The sequence below is a fragment of the Cetorhinus maximus genome, chromosome 1 (assembly GCF_964194155.1).
Source record: "Cetorhinus maximus chromosome 1, sCetMax3.hap1.1, whole genome shotgun sequence".
NCBI lineage: Eukaryota > Metazoa > Chordata > Chondrichthyes > Lamniformes > Cetorhinidae > Cetorhinus > Cetorhinus maximus.
In genome coordinates this window covers 57,086,887-57,100,854 of record NC_135879.1, presented here as the reverse complement: position 1 = coordinate 57,100,854, position 13,968 = coordinate 57,086,887, and the positions used below count along the sequence as shown (strand labels likewise).

Sequence of the window (13,968 nt, the reverse complement as noted above, 5' to 3'; positions counted from 1 at the left end):
AATATCCTTCCAAATTTTTATTAAACAGTTTAATGGTCTCTTCTTCCACCAATATGTTGCAAACCATTCCATGCTCCAATAGCCTTCTGAATTTAAAAAAATATTCTAACTTCTTTCCTCACTCTTGGTTATGATTTAAATCAACAAACTCTCTTCACTGAAATAGTGTTTCAATATTTAGTCTATCTAAACTGTTCATATTTGTACAACCCTCTATTAAATCTGTCCTTAGTGTTCCAATGGAAAAAAAATCCAGTTTCTCACTCCCTATATCCATGGTTTCCCATCCCCAGCATCATACTGGCAAAACTATTATGTATACTCTCTATAACGTTAATGTCCTTTCTATAATATGTTGTCCAAAATTACACACAGAACTCTAAATGTGACCCCACCAATGTTTTATACAAATTTATCATTGCTTCCTTATCCTTATACACTACGGTCCTATTTTTAAAACCTAAGACAGTGTTTCCTTTTTTTCAAAATGTTATCTACCTGTGCCCATACTTTCAGGAATTATATATTTGAACACTAGATCCCTCTTTTCATCCACATTCTTCACTACCTTCCCATCAAGTCTAAAGGGAGAAAGGAAAAGGAGGTGGGGTAGCTCTATTAATAAAGGATGAGATCAGTACAATAGTGAGGAAAGATATTTTTTTCTGATGATCAGGATTTAGAATCAGTTTGGGAGGAGATAAGAAATAGCAATGGAAAGAAGTCACTGGTGGGAGTGGTTTATAGGCCTCCTGAGAGTAGGTGCACTGTAGGACAGAGTATAAATCAAGAAATAATGGGGGTTTGTAAGAAAGGTGCTGCGATAATAATGGGTAACTTTAATCCTCATATAGATTGGACAAATCAAATTGGAAAAGGTAGCCTGGAGGATGAGGTCATAGAGCGTATTCGGGACATTTTCTTGGAACAATACATTCTGGAAACCATAAGGGAGCAGGCTATTTTAGACCTGGTAATGTGTAATGAGACAGGGTTAATTAATGACCTCATAGTAAAGGATCTTCTAGGCTAGAGTGACCATAACATGATAGAATTCACATTCAGTTTGAGGGTGAGAAATGTGAGTCTAAAGCTAGTATCTTAAACTTAAATTTAAAAAATTACAAGGGTATGTAGACAGAGTTGGCTAAAATGGACTGGGAAAATAGGTTTAAAAGACAGTAGAGAAGCGGTGGCCAACATTTAAGGAGATATTTCACAACTCTCAACAAAGATATATTCTAATGAGAAAGAAAGACTCTGGCTAATCCATGGCTAATTAAGGATGGTACCAATTTGAAAAAAAAGGTGCACAATGCTGCAAAGATTCATGGTAGGCCAGTAGATTGGGAGCATTTTTGAAACCAGCAAAGGGTGACTAAAAAATAACTAAGAGGGAGAAATTGGAGTATGAGAGAAAACTATCAAGAACAAAGAACAAAGAAAAGTACAGCACAGGAACAGGCCCTTTGGCCCTCCAAGTCTGCGCCAATCATATTGCCCGTCAACTAAAATATTTTGCACTTCCGGGATCCATATCCCTCTATTCCCATCCTATTCATGTATTTGTCAGGTTGCCTCTTAAACACCACTATCGTACCTGCTTCCACCACCTCCTCTGGCAGCGAATTCCAGACATTCACTACCTTCTGCGTAAAAAACTTGCCCCGCACATCTCCTCTAAAGTTTTCTCCTCTCACCTTAAATCTATGTCCCCTAGTAATTGACTCTTCCACCCTGGGAAAAAGCTTCTGACTATCTACTCTGTCCATGCCACTCATAATTTTGTAAACTTCTTTCAAGTCGCCCCTCAATCTCCGTCGCTCTAGTGAGAACAATCCGAGTTTCTGCAAACTTTCCTCTTGGCTAATAACCTCCAGACCAGGCAGCATCCTGGTAAACCTCCTCGGCACCCTCTCCAATGCCTCCATATCCTTCTGGTAATGCGGTGACCAGAATTGCATGCAATATTCCAAGTGTGGCCTAACCAAGGTTCTATACAAGAACTATACAAACAGGCAGTAAAAACTTCTACAAATATATAAAAAGGAAAAGGGTAGTAAAAGTGACCGTTGGTTCCTTAGAAGGTGAGGCTGGGGAATTAATATGGGAATCGAGGAAATGACAGAGATTTCAAACAAGGACTTTGTATCTGTCTTCACAGTAGGAGACACAAAAAGCATCCCAAGAATAGTAGAAAATCAAGAGGCAAAAGGGAGGGAGGAATATAAAACAACGATGAATGCTAGAGAAAAGGTAATGACAAAACTAATGGGACTAAAGGCTGATAAGTCCCCTGGACTCGATGACCTGCATCCTAGGGTTTTAAAAGGAGTGGCCTCAGGGCGATTAGGCAGAATTTAATGCCTTATCCTGTGGAAAATTTGGAAGCGGGGGCATTAAACCAGGCAGGAGGGTGGCAGGTGGGGACCCCGCTGCCTTCCCAACTCTTCCATGATTAAGTCCTTGGTGGGAAAACTCATGGACAGCCTTCCTGCCCTGCTGCCAATTGAGGCCTTTAACTGGGCACTTAAGGACCTCATCCTGCCACTGCTGGTATTAAGCCAACGGCAGGTGTGGGGCTCACTATGAAGGGAGCATGACAAACAAACCTGTATGGGGTTGCTTGTGGGCTCCTGGGTGGGTGGTGGGGAGGAGGCTCATTCAAGACTCTCAGTTCCTGGTCAAGGAACACAGCATCGGGAAGGAGAGTGCCAGCTGAGAGCCACCCCCTGCCCTTCCTGCTGACCCCACACCCCCACAAACTTCGCCTGAGACCTGCCCTCCTACCATCATTCACCTACGACTTGGGATCCAATGGCGATATTAGGCCTTGGATGGGTGCTGTACAAGCAGCAGCTTCCCCCTCCTAGTGGCACCACCTGCAATGACAGCTGCCGGACTCTCTTTGGCCTGCAACTCTAGGCCGGCAGAACATCTGTCCCCGGAGTCTTGGATCCCAGGGAAGGCCTGCTGACCAGTTAAGTGCCTGAGTAGTGCTTAGTTCGGCAGACCTTCCCTAGAAGTGGTGATGCAGGGCTCACTGGCTCTTCAGCTGGCAGGCGAGACCCCCTTCGCCTCCGTTACATAGTGCCCAATGGATGCATTGGTTGTAATCTTCCAAAATTCCCTAGATTCTGGGAAGGTCACAGTAGATTTGAAATCCGAAAATGTAACATCTTTATTCGAGAAAGGAGGGGAACAGAAATCAGCAACCCATAGGTCAGTTAGCCTAACATCTGTCATTGGGAAAATGCTAGAACTCATTATTAAGGGGCTAATAGCAAGACATTTAGAAAAGCATATTGCAATCAAGCAGAGTCAACAAAGTTTTGTGAAAGAGAAATCATGTTTGACAAATTTATTACATTTTTTTGAGGATATAACAAGCAGGGTGATAAAGGGGAACCAGTAGATGTAGTGTATTTGGATTTCCAAAAATATTTGGTAAGGTGCCACATAAAAGATTACTGGAGAAGATAAGAGCTCATGGTGTTGGAGGTGACATATTAGCATGGATAGAGGATTAGTTAACAGGAAACAGAGATCGGGATAAATGGGTCGTTTTCAGGATAGCAAACTGTAACTAATGGAGTGCCACAGGAAACAGTGCTGGGGCCTCAACTATTTATGATCTATATTAAAGACTTGGATGAAGGGTCCAACTGTATTGTAGCCAAGCTTGCTGACAATATAAAAATGGATAGCAAAGCAAGTTGTAAGGAGGATAAAAAGGGTCTGCAAAGGGATATAGATGGATTAAGAGAGAAGGCAAAGATTTGGTGTATAATGTGGGAAAATGTGAGGTTGTCCACTTTGGCAGGAATAGAAATGCAGAATATTATTTAAATGGAGAGAGATTGCAGAATGCTGCAGCGTAGAGGGATCTGGTTATACATGAATCACAAAATTGTTTGCATGTAGGTACAGCAAGTAACAAGTGAAGAGGGCACTCAGTAGAGTGGATATCTCTACCACACAGCGTTAACTTCACTTTATTACAATTACACAGCTCTTCCTTAATGCTTTTTCCTGTCTGGTTGAAGCTCTGTAAATACAAAGCTGAAAAGAACTTTAAGAGCTTCCTTCTCACTAAAGAGGCATGAGGCCAATCTACATCAAACAACCTGCTCTGAAAACTCTGCTCACATTTTGACAGCTAGGACAAATTCCACCACAGCAGCTGAAAACAATCCACAACATTCTAAAACAATCAATAACGTTCTAAATAAATCAACCCACAACAATCTAAAAAAAAAGTGTCAATTTGTCCTATCTTCCAATGTTAACAGATCCTTTAAAAAATTCTAGGATCTGCATCCAGATCAGCACCTTCACCAGAAGTTAATCATTTCTTCCTTGGGCCACACCTGTCTGTGCACCAAGTTTCATTGAAATCCGTCCATTAGTTTTTGAGATATATTGTTTTCAAACAAAAGGACAAACAAATGGGGCAATGGAGTATAAAAGTAGGGAAGCCTTGATGCAACTATACAGGGAATTGGGGGAGTCCGCACCTAGAGTACAGTGTATGATTTTGTTCTCCTTACTTAAGGGAGAGATATACTGGCATTGGAAACAGGGCTGAAAAAGTTCTCCAGGCTGATTCTTGGGATGAAGGGATTGTCTTATGAGGAAAGATTAAGCAGGTTGGACCTACACTCTTTGGAGTTTAGAAGAATGGGAGGTGATCTTATTGAAACATATAAGATTCTGAGGGGACTTGACAGGGTGGATGCCGAGGGGAAGTTTCTCCATGTTGGGGAATCTGGAACTAGGGGGCACAGTTTCAAAATAAGAGGTCTCCCATTTAAGACTGAGGTGAGGCGGAATTTCTTCTCCCAGAGGGTCATTAGTCTTTGGAATTCTGTACTCTGGAGAGCAGTGGAGGCTGGGTCATTGAATACATTCGAGGCTGAGTTAGACAGATTTATGATTTACAAAGGAATCGAGGGTTATGGGGGGAAGGCAGGAAAGTGAAGTTCAGACCACAGTCAGATCAGCCATGATCCTACTGAATGGTGGAGCAGGCTCAAAGGGTTGAAATGCCTTCTCCTGCCCATATTTCTGATGATTTTATGATAATGATTCTCGTTCTTTTCCCTCTCAAAAATGTACTAGCCCACACTTCTTCATGTTAATTGCCACCATAAATTTCAACTCCTCCAAAACTCTGCTGCCCATTTCCCATCCTATATCAAGTCCCACTTATCTAACTATGTCCTCACTGAACTACATTGCTTCCTGATTCCCCAGGTATTAAATTTAAAATTCTTATTCTCTATAACGTCCACCAGCCCTAAAACCTTACCAATCTCTTTGTCTCATTTTACCGTTTTGTGCGTCCTTCCTTTCACCCAACCATTAGCAGTGTGGTACCTAGGTCCCTCACTCTGGAAATCCCTCCACTTCCCCTCCTCTAAAGCCCTCCTCAAAACCCACCTGTCTGAGCAAGGTTTTGGTCACACCTCCTAATATTTCTTTTGGCTCAACATCCATCTACGTTAAAGGTGCTACCTAAATCAAAGTTGTTGATGTTTTCTTCCGGAAGTCTTTTACTGTTGGCTGAATCTCCTTATCATCAATAAATTGTGTTGCCAATACCCAAGACCAAGTCACCTATATATACGAAATCTATACAAAAAGCAGACCCAGCTTTGATCCATAAGATAGTTTAAAGTCGCAGCCTAACTTGAGGCAATGGTGCAGCAATGTGTGAATTGATGGGATTAAATTGAACAAAGAAAACTGGAAAAACAAATCAGAAAATAACAATTTTTAAAAATTCATTCATTCATGGGATGTGGGCCTCGCTGGCTGGGCCAGCATTTATTGCCCATCCAAGTTGCCTTTGATGGTGGTGAGCTGCCTTCTTGAACTGCTGCAGTCCATGTGGTGTAGGTACACCCACAGTGCTGTTGGAAAGGGAGTTCCAGGATTTTGGCCCAGTAACAATGATATATTTCCAAGTCAGGATGGTGAGTGACTTGGAGGGGAACTTCCAGATGGTGGTGTTCTCACCTATCTTCTGCCCTTGTCCTTCTAGGTGGTAGTGGTCATGGGTTTGGAAGGTGCTGTCTAAGGAACCTTGGTGAATTCCTGCAATAAAATACTCAGCAATAAAAGTACCTCAGAATGTTAGCCTACTCTGTGAGTTTCTGAATGGCCATAAATATTTGTATCATTATTTCCTACATCCCCTACTATTATCGTAGGTAAATTTAATTATTTTCTCAGTTATCAAACGTTGCTGACCACTGTATAATCTTTCATTACCCAAAATCAAACTCCAAATAAGACTAACTATAGATCATAACTTTAACTCAATGTCACTTGGGGTCAATTTTCTCTTGAGCTATTCATTCCATTGTAGTAATTATAGTTTGGGGAAATGGAGGACTGTAGCTTTAAGAATTATCCTGTGTTGTAAGATCACATGAGCTGTGTAAACCAATGTGTTAGTAGCACGGGGAACCTCTACAAGGGAGTTCTTCTTTAGTTAAGGAGTTTGATGCACACATGTAGTTACTGCTGCTGTCTTGTAAATAAAGTTAAATGTTTCCACTAAGAAAAGTTGTTTGAAGATCCACTCTATAACAAACTGGCAATGAGGATAAATCAGATTCGGTGCTGTTCAGCGATTTTGAGTTTCTAAGTTCATTAAAAATAAAAGAAGATATACTCATCCGAAATGCCAGTTTGGCAGAATTGATCCCTTTAAGCCAGCCACAGGTTGGTCTCAATATATAGAATGTCTTGTGTTCTTCTTTCAAGCAAACAAAAACACGGGGAGGAAAAGAGGAGAGCGATTGTCCTGAGCATTTGTGGGAGCAAGACCGACAGTTTAATTTGAAGCTTGATGGTCCCCAGTGCCCCAGATTCTAAGACTGTCAGTGAATTATTAGACCTTGTTAAGGGACATTTTCAACCCAAGCCCCCAGCCACAATGCAGAGGCGCAGGTTCAATTCATGGAATAGACCCCCAGGGGAGTCAATTGCTACTTACATGGTGAAATTGAAATAACTAACAGAATATTGTGATTTTGATGAAACCCTGAATGCATGCTCACAGATCGTTTAGTATATGGCATGCAGGAAGACACTGTTCAGTGAAGTGAACAGTGAAGGCTGAAGTGAATCTTGATTTTAAGAAACCGTTAGAAATAGCGCTGGTGATAGAAAGCGCTGTAAGGAATTTACAAGTAATTTAAGGGGCGCAAAAAGGCACTGTTCTCCTAGTCAGGTGGGAACAGTCAGCCGAAAGTGGCGTGAAAAGCTGGGGCTCTGCCGCAAAGCAGGAAACAGCCCCTGCTAATCGAAAAATGTGAGGAAACAGCTTAGCAACTAAATCGAAAAATAACTTTCATCGACATGGAAACAATCAGTCTTCTAACAATTGGCAAATTTTAAAAAGTAGAATGTTATTTTTGCCACAGAAATGGACACATAATGAGTCAGTGCAAAGCAAGATTTAAACAGGCCTCCAAACAACAAACGAAGTCCAATGAAGTCTATAGTGTAGAAGAGCTGGATACAACCAATTCAGACATTAATTCGTTATTCAACTGTAAAGTTGGGAAGACAGAGCCAATATTTGTTACAGTGTAAGTGAATGGTAAACCATTAAAAATGAAAGTAGCCAGTTCACTTCACTTCCAGCACTGTAATCGAGAACACGCTTTCAGATACTTAAATAAAGGTGATCAACAATTAAATTTGGAACAAACATCTGCCAAGTTGAAAATGTACGCAGGCGAAGAAATCGAAGTAAAAGGTATCACCAGAGCAACTGTTCATTATAGGCACCAATCAGCACAGCCACCAGTGATGGTATTGGAAGGCAGAAGATCAAGTGTTCTAGGTCAAAATTGGTTGAGAGAAATTAGCCTTGATTGGTCAGTGAGATTTCAAAAGAAAGCTGGAAGAGTCCTTTCTTGAAAAAGGAACAAGGCAAGATAGTTCAGAAAGAGCCTAGAGAGTCCAAGGACTGCAACACGATGGAAAAGGAGCATGTAAGCATTCAGCAACCTGAAGAAATAAAGACTGTCTTAAACAATGACATGGAAGAACAACAGAAAAAACCCAAAGAGACTCTGCTGAATGACAGAGTTCAAGATGAAGTGTGGGAACTTCACAAAGTAAAGGAAAACCTGTTGAAAGATCTTCACACACTACAAGAATCTCTCAGGTCAAATTTTGTGCCTCTAAAAAATTACAAAGAGAAACACGAAGAACTTAACACCTCTCTGAACAAACTTAAGAACCAGTTGGAAGAGAAGATGCAGCAATGCTCAAACTTCTAGGAGGAAGCCAACAGATATAAGATGGAGACAGAAGAGTTGAAGAATCAGCTAAATGAAGTAAAAGAGGCTTTGAAAGCAAAAGTTGAAGAGCTTTCCAAGATGTGAGTAGAGAATGAAGTCATGGGTAGCTCAACTGATGAATTATGACAAGTTGAGATTGCATCTGCGAGAAATCTGGCTGTCAGTGAAGTCAAAAAGAAGGCCGAGACTAAATTCTGTGGTAAAAAGGAGACACGTAGGAAGAGGATGCAGAATTACTGATGAGGTGCCATCTTCATACAAGATTAAGCCTAATACTTCCCAATTTGGAGGGGAAGATGGAGAAAAGCCAAGGGAACCAAAGAGCAACTCATGATTGGCATAGGCGTTAGCGACAATTTACTGTTGGAGAAGCAGTACATGTTAGGAACTTTGGTGGAGGACCGAAATGGTTACCTGGTAAAGTAAACTCTGTGACCGGACCATTGTGGTACCACGCGGAAGTTATCACCCATAAGCATGTGGATCATTAAGAAGAAGGGAGATACCCCAACAAAATGGTTCCACCCGTAACCATTGCTGAACCTGTGGTTTCTGTTGAAGTTACTCAACCAAGAATAGACATGCCCACTGTCTCTGTCAGAGTGGAAGACACTGAACTGCATGTGCCTAATGAGGTACCTGATGTTAATGCGGTTCCAGAGAATGTGTTTCCTACAAAAGAATCGGAAGTTGTGAAGCTGCGACGTTCTACATGGATCAGGAAACCACTAGAAAAACTGAACTTATAATTTCATGACCTGTGTAAATATTGCAATGTCATGAGATAAATATCCTTGTAAATACAACATGTACAGAAAAATTAAAGGGGGAGGAATGTAGAAATTATAATTTTGGGAAATGTAGGACTGTAGCTTTAAGAATTATCCTGTGTTGCAAGATCACATAATCAGTGTAAACCAATGTGTTAACCATGCAGGGAACCGCGACAAGGGAGTTCTTCTTTAGTTATGGAGTTTGATGCACACGTGTAGTTGTTGCTGCTGCCTTGTAAATAAAGTTAAATGTTTCCACGAAGAAAAGTTGTCTGAAGATCAACTCTATAACACCCATAAAGTTTTACATTTAGCTGTAGCCCCCTCTCTCATCCTGAAATCCCCCTTTTACAGCACGTAAAGCCATGTGCTAGCCATAGTCTGCAATCTCTTACAGTCCACCAGCTACATCTAGTGGCAGGAAATCATTATTACACAGGCTTTCATTTTGGTGCAATTCATTCATTAAAATATTAAATACTGTTTAATTACCATTTTGCATCTCATTTTTATCCAAATAAATCTATTTTGAGAAGCGCTTTTTGTAAGGATTTAAATCCCTGGTGATGAGGCTGATACATTAAGAAACTTTCCATCAGCTGGAGCCCTCATACCTAGTAATGCTCAGGGTGCGTGTAGTTATGGGCTTCAGGCTTCCCTGCAGAGTTACAATCTAAAGGTACTTTTTATACCCACTATTTTGATTTGGGCCTGAATTTTTCAGATGGTTGGGGTCTGCCTCCGCCAACTAATTTATATCCCGTAGCCATTTTACACTCCAATGAGTGCTGATGGGTGGCAGATGGGGCTTCCACACCTTCACTTAGGGGTAAGACCCACCTTAGAGAGCTGCTGGCTAATCTGATTGGCCGGCAGCTCTTGCAGCAACAGTGCTGCAGTTGACAGAAGAGACGCTGAACCAACCAGCCTGAGACAAAGGATGGAATCGTCCCAGGTTTGCACTAAGTGAGGTGGTGGGCGGGAAAAAGAACATGTTACTCTTCGGCCGCAATGGTGGATTTTCACGCTGTCCCTGATGTCCTCTACTGCCACTCTGACCGCAGGATAGACAGCAACATTACCACTCCGGCTTGGGAGGCAGTGGCAGCGTGGTCAGTGCCACCGCCCTTCAAAAGAGGACAGCCACCCAGTGCCGAAAGAGGATGAATGATCTCCTCCGTTCCGCCAGGTTAAGTCAGTCTTCTCATCACTCCCAACTCACACACTCACAAACCCATCACACATCCACAGGGCCCTCACTCACTGCCGGTTCAAGGGACATCACCATTCACTCTCTCACACACCTTCATTGTCCTCATCCCATCCATGGGACCACTCACCACCCACACAGGCCAGGCATACTTATAATCTGGCCTGGCAGGCATCCTGCTTACATTCTTTCCACCAAGCTGGCACACAACAAAAGGGAGAGGTCACAGCCTCATGGAGGGTTACCTGAAATCAAGGTCCTCATGGACTTTGAAAATAGAGCTACCCAGCTGGCCGGTGGTGATCTGGACCATTCCTGTGCTGACGGTGAGGTCGGTGCTGCTCTACCAAGTGAGGATCCAGCAGTGCAACATCCATCAGACAACCATGCTGTGACTGATGTGTCCCATATGCAGTCCCCTGCCATGCACTAATTATCTCTCCTTGCTTTCGCAGGCACATCTGGGAAACAGCCGAGGGAGTCCATGACCCAGGGCCTCCAATCAAGCTCCGAAGACACCTCGGAAGAAGAATCTGAAGGCACCCTCTTTGAAGTCCCATCACAGCGCTCACCCACGCCCTCCACCAGCGCAGAGACACACACTTCAGTGGGACCTAGCCTCGGGGTCACAACTTGGTGAGCACATCGCCCTGCCTGATCCACAGCAGGCGGTGACAGGGACTTCCCAGGTGTCCAGCACTCGGAGGACTGCTGGAGGCAAGGAATCTGCTGAGTCCGGGTCAGATGATGAGCCTCTGGACTCAGTCATACCTCAGTTGCTGGAGCTGCAAAGACAAGCTCGGGAACATCGGGAAGGGATGTCCGGTACACTCCTCAGATTGCAAAGCATGATGGAGCAATCCGTCCGCCCTCAGGCTGAGGTGATAGCACCGGCATGCCAACGCACTGAGGTCAACACTGGCAGGATGGCGGCTGCCATGGAGACCTTGGTCCAGGGCGTTGGTCCTGCACTGCTGCGTGGGCTGAACTCCATCACTGACACCATAGTTGACCTCTAACAATGTCAATGGGAGAGGGGTGCGGGGCAGCTAAATCTCACTCCAGCTTCCTCTTTCTCCTCAAGGAGTCAGCCAGGGGCCCTCGGGCACCATTAGGGAGGAGGATCAGCAGGTGCACACCCCGGGGCCATCCATCCAGGTGACACTGGGATTGACCGGCCCATCCGAGTCCCCTCTTCCTGTGGCCCCAGCAGCTCCAGCTCAGCTCCGCAGGCCGAGGAAGGTGCCACTGCTACACAGCAGGTTCCCGAAAGCAGGCCGGGGCCCTAAAGGTCTCGACCCTCCAGAACGCCAAAGTCATCACAAACAGGGCGTAGCAGTCAGCGGGCTCCGCTGTGGGTGGCCAGGGAGCACAAAGACATAGCGGCAGGGTTAGGAAGGTTAGAAAACCTTGTGGCACAGCTGGGCACAGGTGTTAATCACTTGTACATAATGTTCACTATTGTAAATAAACTCCCAAGAATGTGTCCCTGCCTACGGCTCCTTGTTCTGATGATCAGTAGTCATGTCGCTCAGATGTGAAACCTTGGTTCCTGCACAAGATAAAGGCAGGTGTCTCAGTCCAGGGCCCCTTCCCTGTGCTTTGTGCAGCCTTCGGTTCAAAGTGCTGGTCCGGCCTCACACTCCCTGGACACATTACTGATGCCTGCACCTCGATGGTGCTTGTCATTGCCACCAGAATGTCATGGACAAGCATCACAGAGTTCTGTCATTCTCTCTGTGTGCTCTCAGCACCTTTGAGGTGGGGCTGCCTCCCCCCATCTCTTTAGCACCTGTGACCAGTGACGCTGTGTTCCTGAAGGGGTCAGGTGCTGAAGGCGGACAAAGGATCAGGTGCATTTAATATTTCACAGAGCACAAGCGAGCTGCCCTCAGCCAGACAGCAGTCAGACATTCACGGAGGCTATGTGAAGATCTATGGAGTGTCCTCACTGCATGTCGCCATCATCCTCCTGGAATTGAGTGACTATTAGAGCCTCCATTGTGTCTCCATGACAGGAGCCTTATTAAAAAGGGTATGTGCACGTCAACATCATCCTCCATGAATCTAGTAGCAATCTAGCCTACCTTGTCTAGTCAGTGTGATGGCCTCATCGCCAGAATCCTCGCCTTTGAGGACCTCATCACTCTCATCCTCGTCGATGTCCTGCTCATTGGAGGAGAAATACAGCTCCTCCACCTCCTCCTCAGCCACCTCCTCTCCCCGTTGGAGCACCAGGTTGTAAAGGGTGCAGCAGGCAACGATGATGCATGATACCCTCTGTGGGCTATACTGCAGGACTCCACCAGGCCAGTCCAGGCACCAGAACCTAATTTTCAGCATCCTGATGGTTTGCTCCACCAAGTTGCAGGTTGCAGAATGAGCCTCGTTCTACCTTCGCTCTGCTGCAGTCTGAGGCCGCTGCACAGGTGTCATCAGCCACGTCTTCTGCGGGTAGCCCTTGTCCCCGAGGAGCCAACCCTGCAGCATCTGTGGACCCTGGACTACGTCAGGGATCTGAGACCGACTAAGAATGTAGGAGTCATGGACACTCCCTGGAAACCGTGCACAGACCTGCAGGATGCATTTGTGGTGGTCGCACACCAGCTGAACATTCAGCGAGTGGAAGCCCTTGCGGTCGACACAGTTGAGGGCTTGTTGCCACGGAGATCTAAGTGCCATGTGAGTGCAGTCGATTGCACCCTGCACCTGTGGGAAACCTGAGATCTGGGCAAATCCAATCGCTCTTGCGTCCCGGGCGAATTACACAAAGCTGTGTGGCCTCGCGAAGGTGTCATCCGTGACCTCATGGATGTATTTGTGGGTGGAGGCTTGTGATATCCCACAGAGGTCACCTGTGGAGCCCTGAAAGGAGCCACTGGTGTAGAAATTGAGCACCACTGTCACTTTCATGGCCACTGGCAGTAGATCCCTCCATGTCCCCGTGGCACGAAATCCCGCAGTAACTGGCAGATTTGACCAACCAGTTCCCTAGACATGCGCAGTCTTAAGCGACACTGGTTCTCAGTCATCTGCAGAAATGAAAGGCAGCATCTATAGACCCTGAGTCTAGCTAGGCGCCAACCAGTGATGGCTCATTGTGGCTCTTCAGCGGCGTGTGCAGGAGCCCCAGCCGCATCTTCTTCCTGAGGGTGCTGCTCCTCCCTTTGCCCAGCCAGGCACCTCCGTCGCTCTCTTCCCCTTCATCTCCACTCTCTGTAAGCTACGAGGCATACAGCTAGGTCACCAGGCTCCATTCTCCCAATGTACTTCTGATGCAGGATGAAAGAGAGAGATGCGTGGGTTAGCTTGGGTGTTATAAAAGCCTCTCTTGGTTAAGTGTGAAGGCCCCTTAACACATCCCAGAGAGTGCTGACCGCCACTTGGATGGCCAGAGTTTAATGCGCTGCATGGCTGCCCGAAACCCCACCAACCTACGCTCCACTCCACCTGAGCGAACGGCAGCAGTTTTGGACTGCATGCTGTGCCCTCAGCTCAGGTGCATACATTCTCCTAACCCGCATTGCAAGGCTGCGCTGTTAGCTTGAACCTGCAAAGCTGAGACAGTAAGAATTGGTCCAGCGCTATATTATCCTTCGCGCCAAAGCTCCATTGGTGAGAACCTCCAGACATCTACTGGGACCAGCACCTGTCTTCACAC

The 13,968-nt window shown here is 45.1% G+C and overlaps 1 protein-coding gene across 1 annotated transcript in view; it reads right to left on the bottom strand.

Annotated features, from left to right (window-relative positions):
• reeld1 (reeler domain containing 1) overlaps nt 1–13,968 on the bottom strand; it is a 42,871-nt gene that overhangs the window by 19,926 nt on the left and 8,977 nt on the right. The gene's annotated exons all lie outside the window — the stretch shown is intronic.